Here is a 12,656-nt window from a genome sequence, read left to right as displayed (position 1 = left end):
ATAGCATTTTTCTAAAAGGATTGGGGAAAAACCTAGAGCTATGACGTCAGAAAGGCAAATACATGTGTATCTAGGTGTGAGAACCAGTGGGAATTAGAATGGTCTGTTCGGCAACACGCCGTCAGAACAAACGAACTATGTATGTCCTGAAGTAAATGCGTACAAAACCAGTGACGCAAACAGAACTTCCCGTTTGTATGTATTATGTGATTGTTGGTTTGAGTGAGTTTCCTTTTTTCCTTTTTTTAAATATATTTTTCTTCCTTCGTATCCCTCTGGAATCGGTTCCTCTAATGGCTAAGTCAACAGTTACTGTCCTCTTCACTTGTGACAGATGAGAACCGAAATCTGTTCCTGCATTCGATTAAATCCTGTGTGGTGATGGTTGAGTAAAATGTGGGAAATCACCTCCCGTACTTGTCGTTCCCAACTTTTCCTCTCTCTCTCTCTCTCTTTCTTTCTCTTCCCCCATTTAGTTCGGCTCAAAAGAGCTTGTGCGAAGCTGCAGAAACAAACTGCTTTTGTAATTGCAGTCATCGTACATCCATTATACAAGGCTGATACAAAGAAGTGAAAATATTTTAAACTTCAGTGGAACCTTGTAGTCAAACCTTGTTTCATTTAAAGTTCATCATTAAACAATATGGAGTTAAATCTATGATTTAGCACACTCTGCACGTGTTCTTTGAAGGCAAGATGAGACGAAAGTTAAATTAGATTAATGGGGACGAAAGGATTGATGATGCTAGAAAAAGGGAAGAAAATCCATTTATATTATTTTGTTTACAACATATTCAAGTTGGGATGGAATTGAAGCAGTAATATTTAGCGTCAGAGATAATACTTTTCTAAATCGAGGCAATATACCTGAAATATTCATAATAACCAAGGTGACTTGAAGGCAAGGTAACCTGGTGGGGAACGGTTTATACTATGGTGGTCTGTGCACTCGTCAACTACACCGGATTCAAATCCGGAAATCATGTTAATAATAGGTGCCGTCCTTCGTGTTCTTGCTGTTGCATAAAAAAGCAAAACACAAACATTCATAATAAGAACTGCTGTGCTCGAGAAAGCATAGCATAGCTTTCTCCTTTTTTTAAAAAAAAAAAAAAAAAAAGAGAGAGAAATCCCACAATAGTAGACATATAATGGGTTGTTCTTACTTACGAGTTAAACGTAACTCACAACTGTTATTGTTTTATAAATTTATTTAGAAACTACAACGATGATTACACTGAAAGTCTCAGAGTAGCAGAGTATGGTGTGATCAACATTATGTAGGTAAGTTTTTTGTACTTCTGCATATTTGGTATTTACTCTCTTCAGTTCAGGGCCCATTATGGGCACCACTCCACATCTACTTTACCATGTCACATTGTGAAATTACGATTGGCTTCTAAAGATCTTTGGAAAATTCATGTTACCAACTAAATAGTCCAATATATTTGTTCAGTTGAATCCGTTGGAGCATGGTTGATGCCTAGACACAAACTTCTAGATATAACAGCCACCTTAACGACAGCGCAGAATTGATAACTCTGTTCAACTGCGTGGACTGCGCTCAAAAATAGAATTAGAAACAGGAATGCATTATTATGTTGTCGAAAGTGGTGATAACCTTCAGCCTTCAGTCTTCAAAGATCCCTCAGTGCTCTCCCTATTTTGCGGGGATAATTTCGGAAGACTTGCGTCTGTATGACTCCCATTTACAAGGGTACGTATAAACTGCATAAGGAGATGAGGTAAGTTTGAGCTCTTGGAATGTAGCATTTCTGCCGTGGGTAGTCATGAAAGAACTGACGCCTCTGGATGCTGATTAATAACAGCTCGTGGTAACAGTAAAGCTACTTCAATTACCAAAGCACTTTCTGACATAGCTACACAGAGTGAGCCTTCAACGCATTTATTGTTAGGTGTGTTTCTTGCATAAATAATTTCTTCTCGATGACCTGATAAAAGAACAAACTGTAGCGAATGTGGGAAATGTTTCAGCAACTTCTTCAGTTTCCACATTTTGTATTCCTGATTAACTTTGTTTGAGTCTTCTTGAACATACATTAAATATTTCTTTAGGAGACAACTTGACATTTCTATATTGAACTCCTCAATTATGTGCTGCTGGGTTGTTGCTTTGAAAAAAATTCTGTGAAATATTTTTTATTACATTATGGACAAGCAAACCACAAACCCTTCCTGTGGAATTTATCGATACTGGAAATATGTCATATTACAAAGAATTAGAAAAAATCAACTAGAATTATTTATTTTATTTCTTTTCGTTGGGAAACTAAAACGGAACAGTGATACAAAATCATACTAGTACTTCCCTGGAAATCGGTGATTGGGAACACTATGGGCGCTCTACTTCTAATGGGTGTTCAAAGATGAAATTTTTAGTTTAAGTTGAACATAAAATAGGACACACAAAAAATTTTATTACTCAACTAGTGTGCAGTGTAGCCATGAAGAACTAAAAGAATCACAAGAAAAAATATTTTAAGGGAAAGTTTCTTAAATATTCCTCTATTATTTTTTTTTAATACGCAGAAATGTCACGTACATTACTTAAACTGAAAGCCTCCATTCTTACTAATCGAATGAGGTATAACGTGATCCAGTGTTGAATTGACTGTCTGACCTACGTGCATTTCAAGAGATCAAATCAGTGTCTGTAAAACTACACGGGTGTTCAAAAGGTTAAGAGTTCCAGAACCCAGATGTTACACTTATATATTGACCACCGACCATTTTTTGACTAAGAACCCTAAGAAACATTTATAATACAGTGAAAATTCACTCTGACCCATGTTCTATAAGACGTATGGCAAGATACCCCCCCCCCCACTTTACAAAATTGAAACAATGACTAGGTCATTCGTTTGTACTACTTTTGTACCGTTTGTACCGAAAATATTTTGGTTTGTACCATTTTCCTTATAGGGTTACTTGAGAGGTCAACTGGGGGGCTATCTTGGCGCCAAGATAGCCCCCTCGTATCACAGCACGAAAAATTGGAATACACCATTCGAAAGCAAATCGTTTGTACCGTTTGTACCGTAAAAAGTTTTGTTTGTACCCTGATAGTTTTCGAGAAACAGGGGATGATATTTGGGGCGGGATCACAGCACCGTATCACAGCACAAAAAATTGGAATACACCATTCGAAAGCAAATCGTTTGTACAGTTTGTACCGTAAAAAGTTTTGTTTGTACCCTGATAGTTTTCGAGAAACAGGGGATGATATTTTGGGCGGGGGGCTACCTTAGCGCCAAGATAGCCCCCCCGTATGACAGCACAAAAAATTGGAATACACCATTCGAAAGCAAATCGTTTGTACCGAAAAAAGTTTTGTTTGTACCCTGATAGTTTTCGAGAAACAGGGGATGATATTTGGGGAGGGGTGCTACCTTGGCGCCAACATAGCCCCCCCCCGTATCACAGCACAAGAATTTGAAATACACCATTCGAAAGCAAATCGTTTGTACCGTTTGTACCGAAAAAAGTTTTGTTTGTACCCTGATAATTTTCAAGAAAGAGTGGATGGCATTTGGGAGGCTATCTTCTATGCAAGATAGGCCCCATAATATGTACTTTTTCCATGCCCATTAATAAGTATTATGTGTCTATTCATGTGAATTTATGTGTATTTAGAACTCTTGTACATATCCAAATGAAAAAAAAAGACTTGTTGGGAATAACGCAACGTTAAAATTGAATCGGCGAGTGGGAAAACAGTGTGAGTTCAAATAAGCCATTTTGAGTTAAAGGCGAAAATAACACTAAAGATGTAGAACTACAAGTTGTAATGAAGAGCAGTACAATTTGGAAGACCTCGCACGTTATAACAGAATGCTATAATGTCGACTGTACATTTGTGGCATTAACAAACGAAAGTTCTTTCTTCAAATATCTCAAAATGCGTTTTGTGCACTAGTAGTGCTTTTCCGCTCAACGATTCAATAAAATTTTCTCTATTTGTGCCCTTTTCCGTAAATAAATTTCGTAAAAAGATTAATGAAGTGTGTACAAATTCAGAAAGAAACTGAATTTACAGAAATAATCTTAAACAAAGAAAACTAAAAGATGAAATGTTTGCTCACAGAAACTGCGTCCTTCCACGTTTCAGCTTTACACCAACTGAAAAAATTAGCTGTTTATATCTGTCACATTAACGGCTCGAGAAGTTTGCCGCTTTCATAGACAATAGACGAAAGCAAATAGGCCATTGCTGAATAATACGTATTTACTTAAGGAAAAGGGCAGAAATAGAGAAAAATTAATTGAATTGGTGAGTGGAAAACCACTACTAGTCCACAAAACGCATTTTGAGATATTTGAAAAAATAACTTTCGTTTGTTAATGCCACAAATGTACAGTCGACATTATAGCATTCTGTTATAACGTGCAAGGTCTTTCAAATTGCACTGCTCTTCATTACAACTTGTAGTTCTACATCTTTAGTGTTATTTTTGCCTTTACTTCAAAATGGTTTATTTTGGACTCACACTGTTTTCCCACTCGCCGATTCAATTCTAACGTTGAGTTATTACTGAAAAATTCATTTTTTTTATTTTGATATGCACAACCAGAATTCTAAATACACATCAATTCACATGTTTAAACATATAATACTTATTAATGGACATGGAAAAAGTACACATTAGGCGGCTATCTTGCGTACAACATAGCCCCCAAATCTCATCCCCTGTTTCTCGAAAACTAAAAGGGTACAAATAAACTTTTTTCGGTAAAAACGGTACAAATGATTAGCTTTCGAATGGTGCATTTCAATTTTTTGTGCTGTGATACCTGGGGGGCTATCTTGGCGCGAAGATAGCCTCCCTCCCCAACATATTATCCCCTGTTTCTCGAAAACTATCAGGGTATAAACAAAACTTTTTCGGAACAAACTGTACAAACGATTTACTTTCGAATGATGTATTCCAATTTTTTGTGCTGTGATACGGGGGGTTATCTTGGCGCTAAGATAGCCCCCCAGATGTCATCCCCTGTTTCTCGAAAACTATCAGGGTACAAAAAAAAACTGTTTTCGGTACAAACGGTACAAACGATTTGCTTTCGAATGGTGTATTCCAATTATTTGTGATGTGATACGGGGGGGCTATCTTGGCGCCAAGATAGCCCCCCCGTATCACATCACAAATAATTGGAATACACCATTCGAAAGCAAATCGTTTGTACCGTTTGTACCTCCAAGATAGCCCCCCCAAATGTCATCCCCTGTTTCTCGAAAACAAAAGGGTACAAACAAAACATTTTTCGGTACAAACGGTACAAACGATTTGCTTTCGAATGGTGTATTTCAAATTTTTATGCTGTGATACGGGGGGGGCTATCTTGGCGCCAAGATAGCCCCCCCAAATGTCATCCCCTGTTTTTCGAAAACTATCAGGGTACAAACAAAACTTTTTTCGGTACAAACGGTACGAACGATTTGCTTTCAAATGGTGTATTTCAAATTTTTGTGCTGTGATACGGGTCCTGTTTCTCGAAAACTATCAGGGTTCAAACAAAACTTTTTTCGGTACAAACGGTACAAACGATTTGCTTTCGAATGGTGTATTCCAATTTTTTGTGCTGTGATACGGGGAGCTATCTTGGCGCCAAGATAGCCCCCCCAGTCGACCTCTGAAGTAACCCTATAAGGAGAATGGTACAAACGAAAATATTTTCGGTACAAACGGTACAAACGTAGTACAAACGAATGACCTAGTCATTGTTTCAATTTTCTAAAGTGGGGGGGCTATCTTGCCATACGTCTCTATAAGTCCATGTGAGCCCTAAACGAACATACATAAAAATACATTTTAAAGTATCTTTTTTAATGATAAAATGTGAGCGAAAACTTCCCATGGACGGTCTCCTATTAATTTCTGCAAGAAGAAGGTCTATTTAATAGTTAAAATTACACTACTCCTAATATAAAAAGCTTATTGTATCTTTTAAAATTCAATAAACATCTTTAATAAAAGAAATCAGGTATTAAGTAAATAATAATTATTGTTTTATTTGGCAGTAGGCCTAGTTCTTGTGTCTCCAGCAATATTGTTTCTCAGTAGACCAAAATATATTTTACATTTTTATCCACTAGAACAGCGTTTTCCAACGTTTTTCAACTTGCGGCACACTACGGGTGTAACTTGAATTCTCATGGCACTCATAGATATAATATTATTATTATTATTATTATTATTATTATTATTATTATTATTATTATTATTATTATTATTATTATTATTATTATTATTATTATTTGTAAACATAAAATATCCTAGTATTTATTCTCTGTGATGACTGATTTCACAGGGAAGAAAGCTCGGTCACTGGTTTTCCTCTCAGTGGTAGATCATTATGCTCATTTTTCACTCTAATTTAAAAATAGAAAACAATTGCAATGAAATATAGTACTCAGGTTTTTAAAAATACACTTTCTTTTTCGAAAATTGTATCCTACCTTTCACTAAGAAGGAAGATCATTAAATAACGAACGAACAAACAAATCTCTTGTACTTTTAAAACACAAATGTACGTAATTTGAATACATGTTTGCTTTATCGAAAGGGATGAAATATTTTAAAATTTCAAGCAGAGGCGTAAATAAGGGCCCTGCAGACCCCGCATTCGGGGGGGGGGGGGGCAAACCATCAGGGGGCTCCAACTCGTGAAGTGGGGCGTAGAGAAGGGGGCCCCACTGCATGCTGTCTGCGGGGTGGCCCCCAAGCCTTTAGTTACGCCATTGATTTAAAGTTACGAAATATTCTGTAACAATAAAGCAGCAATAATGGTCATAACAATGATAACAAATATTTTTTTCAACGTTAAAAATGCACAGAAAAGTAACACAATATGAAACTTGTAATTTATTAACATGGTTAATATACGTTAAAATTTTTAAATATTATATGAATGTTAGAATTGTTCAGTAATATTAGTAATGTAAAATTTTTGAATACTATCTATTGAAGGTTACAATCAGTGGCGTATTTAGGGGGGCTTCCGGGCTTAATCCCCCCCCGAAATCTTACTTATTTAGTAAAGTAAATGAAATATCTTGCAGAATTTTACATTTCCAGGCAAAGCCACCTCCGAAAGTTAGCAAAGGCCCTCCCGAAACAAAATCGTAAATACGCCACTGGTTACAATCGTTTAATTATAATATATATGAAGATTACAGTTTTTCAAAAATAAGTAAAACAAGTTGGTTCACGAAGCAAAATTAATGTTCAACTTGAGCTTGATGTTCTTTCATAATCTTCTTCAATTGTGGACTGATAGTTGTTCAACACACCCTCATGTCGTGTTCCGGAGTTAACAGTTGTGACCCGTTCTTACACTTGATTGTATTCACCGCAGAAAATCCTGCTTCACTTAAATAGGATGTGGAAAAGGAAATAAGAACTTTGTAGGAATAGCTGGATATTCTCTCCATAGAGAAATCTAGAATGGTGCCATGTCTTGTTGCGAGTGCTGGAGTTTCAAATCTCGGTCATTCCTCACATCGACCAATTCACTTTTTTCTTGCACATTTAATTCTGCTGACTGTACGAGAGAAGGCGCAAAGGGGTCCCTCACCCAGTCAAATGAATTGAACTGAAGCGTAGGAAAATACTTCTTAACATTGGTACACAACAAAGACAATATGTCTGAAATGAGTGTTGAGAGGTTTGTGTCAATTTTACAGCACTTTGTAATTTCAAATGTCACATTTGTTTTGTTTTCTAATTCTGTCCTCCCAAAGTGAGAGTTTCTCCCTAAATGAGCAAATTTTGTCACTTAAGTTTAGGATATTTTCGTTTTTCCCCTGCATGCTTTTGTTCAGAGCATTCAATGTTTGGAATATGTCACTAAGAAAAGTAACTTTATTGCACCAAGAATCATCACTAAGGAAATCGGCATATTCATTTTCTTCTGACAGAAATAGAAGAAGTTGTTCTTTAAGTGCATAACATTTTGACAATACACGACTACGAGGCAACCAGCTCGATTTCCTCGCGGCACACCAGCGGCCCATTCGCGGCACACCGGTTGGGAAACGTTGCACTAGAGTGTAGTTTTATGATTTTGCTTTTCTTGTGTGTGCACTGCATTACCCACGCTAATTTGACAGAGGATGGTAGGTATTCTTAAATGATATTTGTTGTACTGCGTTTAAATATGTACTAGAAGTTGTCAAGAGACAAGCTGGTGTTATAGCCTCCGTGGCATTTATAAAAGGAAAGTAGTAACGCTTATGTACTACAAATCCACCAAATGTATTGCAGTGAACATGTCCTGTCCCACAAGCTCAAGTTACATTTTATAATTTCAAAACTGGAGGACAGAAAAGTTGAAAACGTGATTTTCGTATCCTCCGTGGAATTTTCATGTTCATGAAGTAGACTACAATGTCCACGGAGGGCTGGTAATCTAGTGTATATGATTTAAAATTGACAGTTATTAATTGAAAACTTGAAGTGATTAAATAATATGAACTTAAGTTTATTGGAAAATCACAGGTCTCAGAACCTTAGAAAAATCCATTTTAAATAATATGGCTGTAAGTCTGTGGAGGCCATTCATTTCTATTTAGTGATAATCTGTTTTTATTTATTATTATTCGTCTTTAGTGTTTATTCCGGACAGCCAGAAAAGATAAGTTGTACAGTCTACGACTAAATTATCTACAGTGTGTTCCATAATGATATCATGAAATCCCATGTAGTCCATTCTGTCAGTGTTCCACATAAGAATAATCAGGTTACAGCTATTTGTGAAAGTAGTAAAGTAAGAAGAATCAAATACCTATGTACACACATAAATAAAGAAAATGTACATTACATACACACACATTCTTTAAGTAATCGCTTGTTATAATGATTTAACAGTTCTCATAGATTCGTAAAATTCAAAGTTCGAAATTTTTCAGTATCTAAAGTTCTGGTCACTAAGAATAGTCGAACATATTGTCAAAAAACAGTTGAGTAGATTTCATCTTTGCTAAATGATACAGAACATTTGTAAATAAAAATAAAATTGTAAGATTTTTGGAAAGATTTGAACATATTTCTACACGTGTCTCTGGGCTTAACACTAAAAATAGTTTCATCTTTGTTGAAATAACATACGCAGTTAAGTAGAATGCTTCTCAGAGCATGAATGAGTAATGTACTATTGAATAAAATGTAACGAAGTACAATGACAGTAAATGGTCTGTGGATAGCCGCGTCTCCTAATTTTTACATGCTAAACAGATAACTACGGTCTCTGTATCACCTCCAGAAATGTATAATAATTTCATTTTCATTATTTATTATTGTATATTATGTAGTATTACAGTACAGTAAGTAAGCTAGGCAGAATTATTATATACGTAGATATTATAGTACATATACTGTGTATGTGTTATAATTCGCTTTTGTTTCATTTTTAGCTCGAATATGGCTTCAAGATGAAAAAAAGAGAAGGAAAGACTTTAGATGATGCTATACGACGAAGAAGGGAACAAAACGTTAAGTATTCGAAAGAACAACTGCAACTGATCCTTTGCTATATGAGCAAGTAAAGAAAAAGAGAAGAGACAGATATCATCAGAGAAAAGCAGAAAGCAAGATAAAATCAATACACAATATGAGTAATAGAGAAAAGAGAGTAATTAGGAAAGTTTGTCGACAAAAGGCAAGGAAGTACAGAGAAACAAAGAAAAAAGGCAAAAGTGCTATAAGAAAAATCGACATGGGAAAATACTTCTCCCTCATGTTGGGGAAAATAGTCCTGTTCCTGTTCATAATCCATGAAGTAGAGTTGATAATAGAAAGAAATTGGATAGATAATATACTGCACAAAAATACAAAGGACAAAATATAAAAGGGTGAAGAGAAGACATAAGCGTTAGAAAGAAAGATACTTAAATATACACGAAACGGTTACAAAAAATAAAGAAGAGAACAGGAAATGAAAAAGAAACTCCTAGAAAAAGTTTTGAAAAACTTCTGGCCAGTAAAGGAGGCAGAAAAAGCACAGACAAGTGAGTCAGCAGATCAAGTCAAACTTTAAAGCTATAAGATCAATAAAAGAGAGAAGGACTACGGTTTGTATTTTAACCGGGGAAATTTATCAAGAAGCATAGGTATCAATGTTACTTGAGGTCGTTGACTTCTTACCGGCCAACATTGGGGTACGATTTCGAAAGAAAGAAGATTCCAGACAAGGTTAGCAGCTTATGTTCTAGAAAGAATGAATACATTACAAGAAAAAGACGATGTCTAGAAAAAAAATGTCTAAGGCGATAATTCAAAACAGTAAAAATTGAAGAGTTCCAAAGGAAAATAGTAAGTATGATCGATAGGTTAGAAGAAGGGTAACTCTTCTAGTAAAGGGTGAGTTAAAACTTTGTACTAGAACGGTTAAACTAATCTTACAAGGTTCCTAACGAGAATGCGTGCATCTTCTTTGGGATGATGTCATCAAGTACATGCAGCACGTAAATAACCTAGATCATCAACACGAGGCCATAAGAAACATCAAAATAAGTGTTCGGGAAAATGATGTCCTTCACATAGACTTCTCCGAAAATTATGGATATAAATACTTCAGCGAAATGCAAAGTAGTTTACCATAGTAGATCAAAATCCCAAGTTTCAATAATACTTCAGTATTTTATCAACGAGGAAGGGAAACTTTTGTACCTATTTCTTTTGCAACCATTTCTGAAAGCAATTGTCGTGATCCTAGGGCAATTGTTGTAGATTTCAATTCTCTATTTGATGAAATTCGGGAAAGGATTTCCGTATTCAAGGAAGTACCTTTTCTTTCTGACAGCTCGAGCATACAGCACGGAAATAGATAGATAATTATGTTTAATGGACATTATCCGTAAAAGCCAAAGAAATTTTTTGGCACTTTAGAGAAACCGATCATGCAAAGTATGCTCCTGATGGAGTTAGGATTGTCCTTAAAAGAAATGCAGACAGTTTAGCTGCGAGAAAATTCGACAGTCCGGGCTGTAAATCATTAATGTCTCTTTTGAAAGTAAACTGTCCGGGTCCAAGCAAGTGAAACTTCAGAAGCCAGATCTTTGATCTCGAGTGACATACAGAAATTTCGTAGTACAATGAAGGTTCATGAGTTTGTCTACATTCCCAAAGTTCCTCTCCTTCACATGAGACGATTTACATGCAGAGAATGATACTCATCATATTCACATGATTGGTTAGATGTGATGCACTTTCCACAGTAAAAACGTATCATTTTTTCACATTTAATTGCATTTCATGTCCTTTTGTGGGTTATTACCGCGGCATATTTTAGCATAATATTATTGTTTACTTCAAATCTGGCCAGTAAGAGAAGGTATGAGGAAGAAACTACCTTCATAGATTCTCTACGATTTTGTATGATTCAAGCAAGAGTAGAGAACTATTCTTGTATTTAGAGAACTAGTAGAGAAGAGTAGAGAACTAGCCTGGCCTGGTTTACGAGTATTTCATACATTAATATTTTCAAAATGAAGTTTCTTCTCTTGGAATACGAATGACTTTTTGATTTTCTTTAACGTCAGAAGCAGATCTACGCAGATGACTCGGATGAGTGACTAAAGAAGACAGTTAGAACTCCAATGAATAAAAATCTTGCAGAAAAAACTTTCGTCTGAGATGGATGACTTTTTGTTATGTACATTCCTATAGTAAAATAACAAAAAGTTTTGTTTTATTACAGTTCAAAACAAAACAAACTTTCATTCGTATTCAATATAGTTTTAGAATTACTATTCTATTTGCAGTGAGCTTTTAGGTATCTATGCAACAAATTTTGTAGAAGTTAGGTATTTTTCACTGGTCACTTAGTAATGCTCATACAACATTGTGGTAAACTCTGTATGAAAGTACAAGACTCTTACGGTATACCACGGTTTACTTACAAGCATATGTAACACTGATTGTGTCATTTCTCTCCTCTGTAGACATCACTATTTCCTCCGTGGACACAGAAAACCTTTGCTTTATATTTAAACAAAAAAAAAACCACTAACATCTATTAACATTTATTACATTAATATAAAAGACTTTACATGAATTTTTCATAACTTTTGATGATTTTTTTTAAGATCTCAATTTTAATTTTAAAAGATTATATGATTTTGGCAATAACACTGGTATGAATGTTATTCGAGCGATGACTGCAGTTTCGGGAACAAGGTTTCGCGGACACTTCATGATATTGAAGAATGTATTTCTGTCAACGATTTTAGCTCCGATGAAGAAGTAGGTAATATAGACGTCTATGACGCCATTCCTACAGAGACAAACAAATGCAAAATATGGAGATAGTGTGCCAGGACAAACTGCTGTTAGAAATAGCAGCGAACATCTTCTTAGACAACAGGAAACAATCATAGGAAATTTATGGAATCGAATAACATCGAATCTTCAATCCGAAGAAGAAAACGAGGAAAGCAGAAACATAACGCTACCTGCCAGGGCGCACCTATGTGAAGTCTCCACCGGGTCCGGATCCCACGAAAACTTTTTAACTTTCATTGATATAGCATAAAGATTTGATTGTACACTTCATCTGAATTACTTCTTTCCTTATAAGAACATTCTATTTGCATACTTAATTCTCAGAATATAGGCGACACTACTTGACAATTAATT

The sequence above is a fragment of the Thermobia domestica genome, chromosome 13 (assembly GCF_964235325.1).
Source record: "Thermobia domestica chromosome 13, izTheDome1.hap1.1, whole genome shotgun sequence".
Lineage (NCBI taxonomy): Eukaryota > Metazoa > Arthropoda > Insecta > Zygentoma > Lepismatidae > Thermobia > Thermobia domestica.
This window is presented reverse-complemented; position numbering follows the sequence as displayed.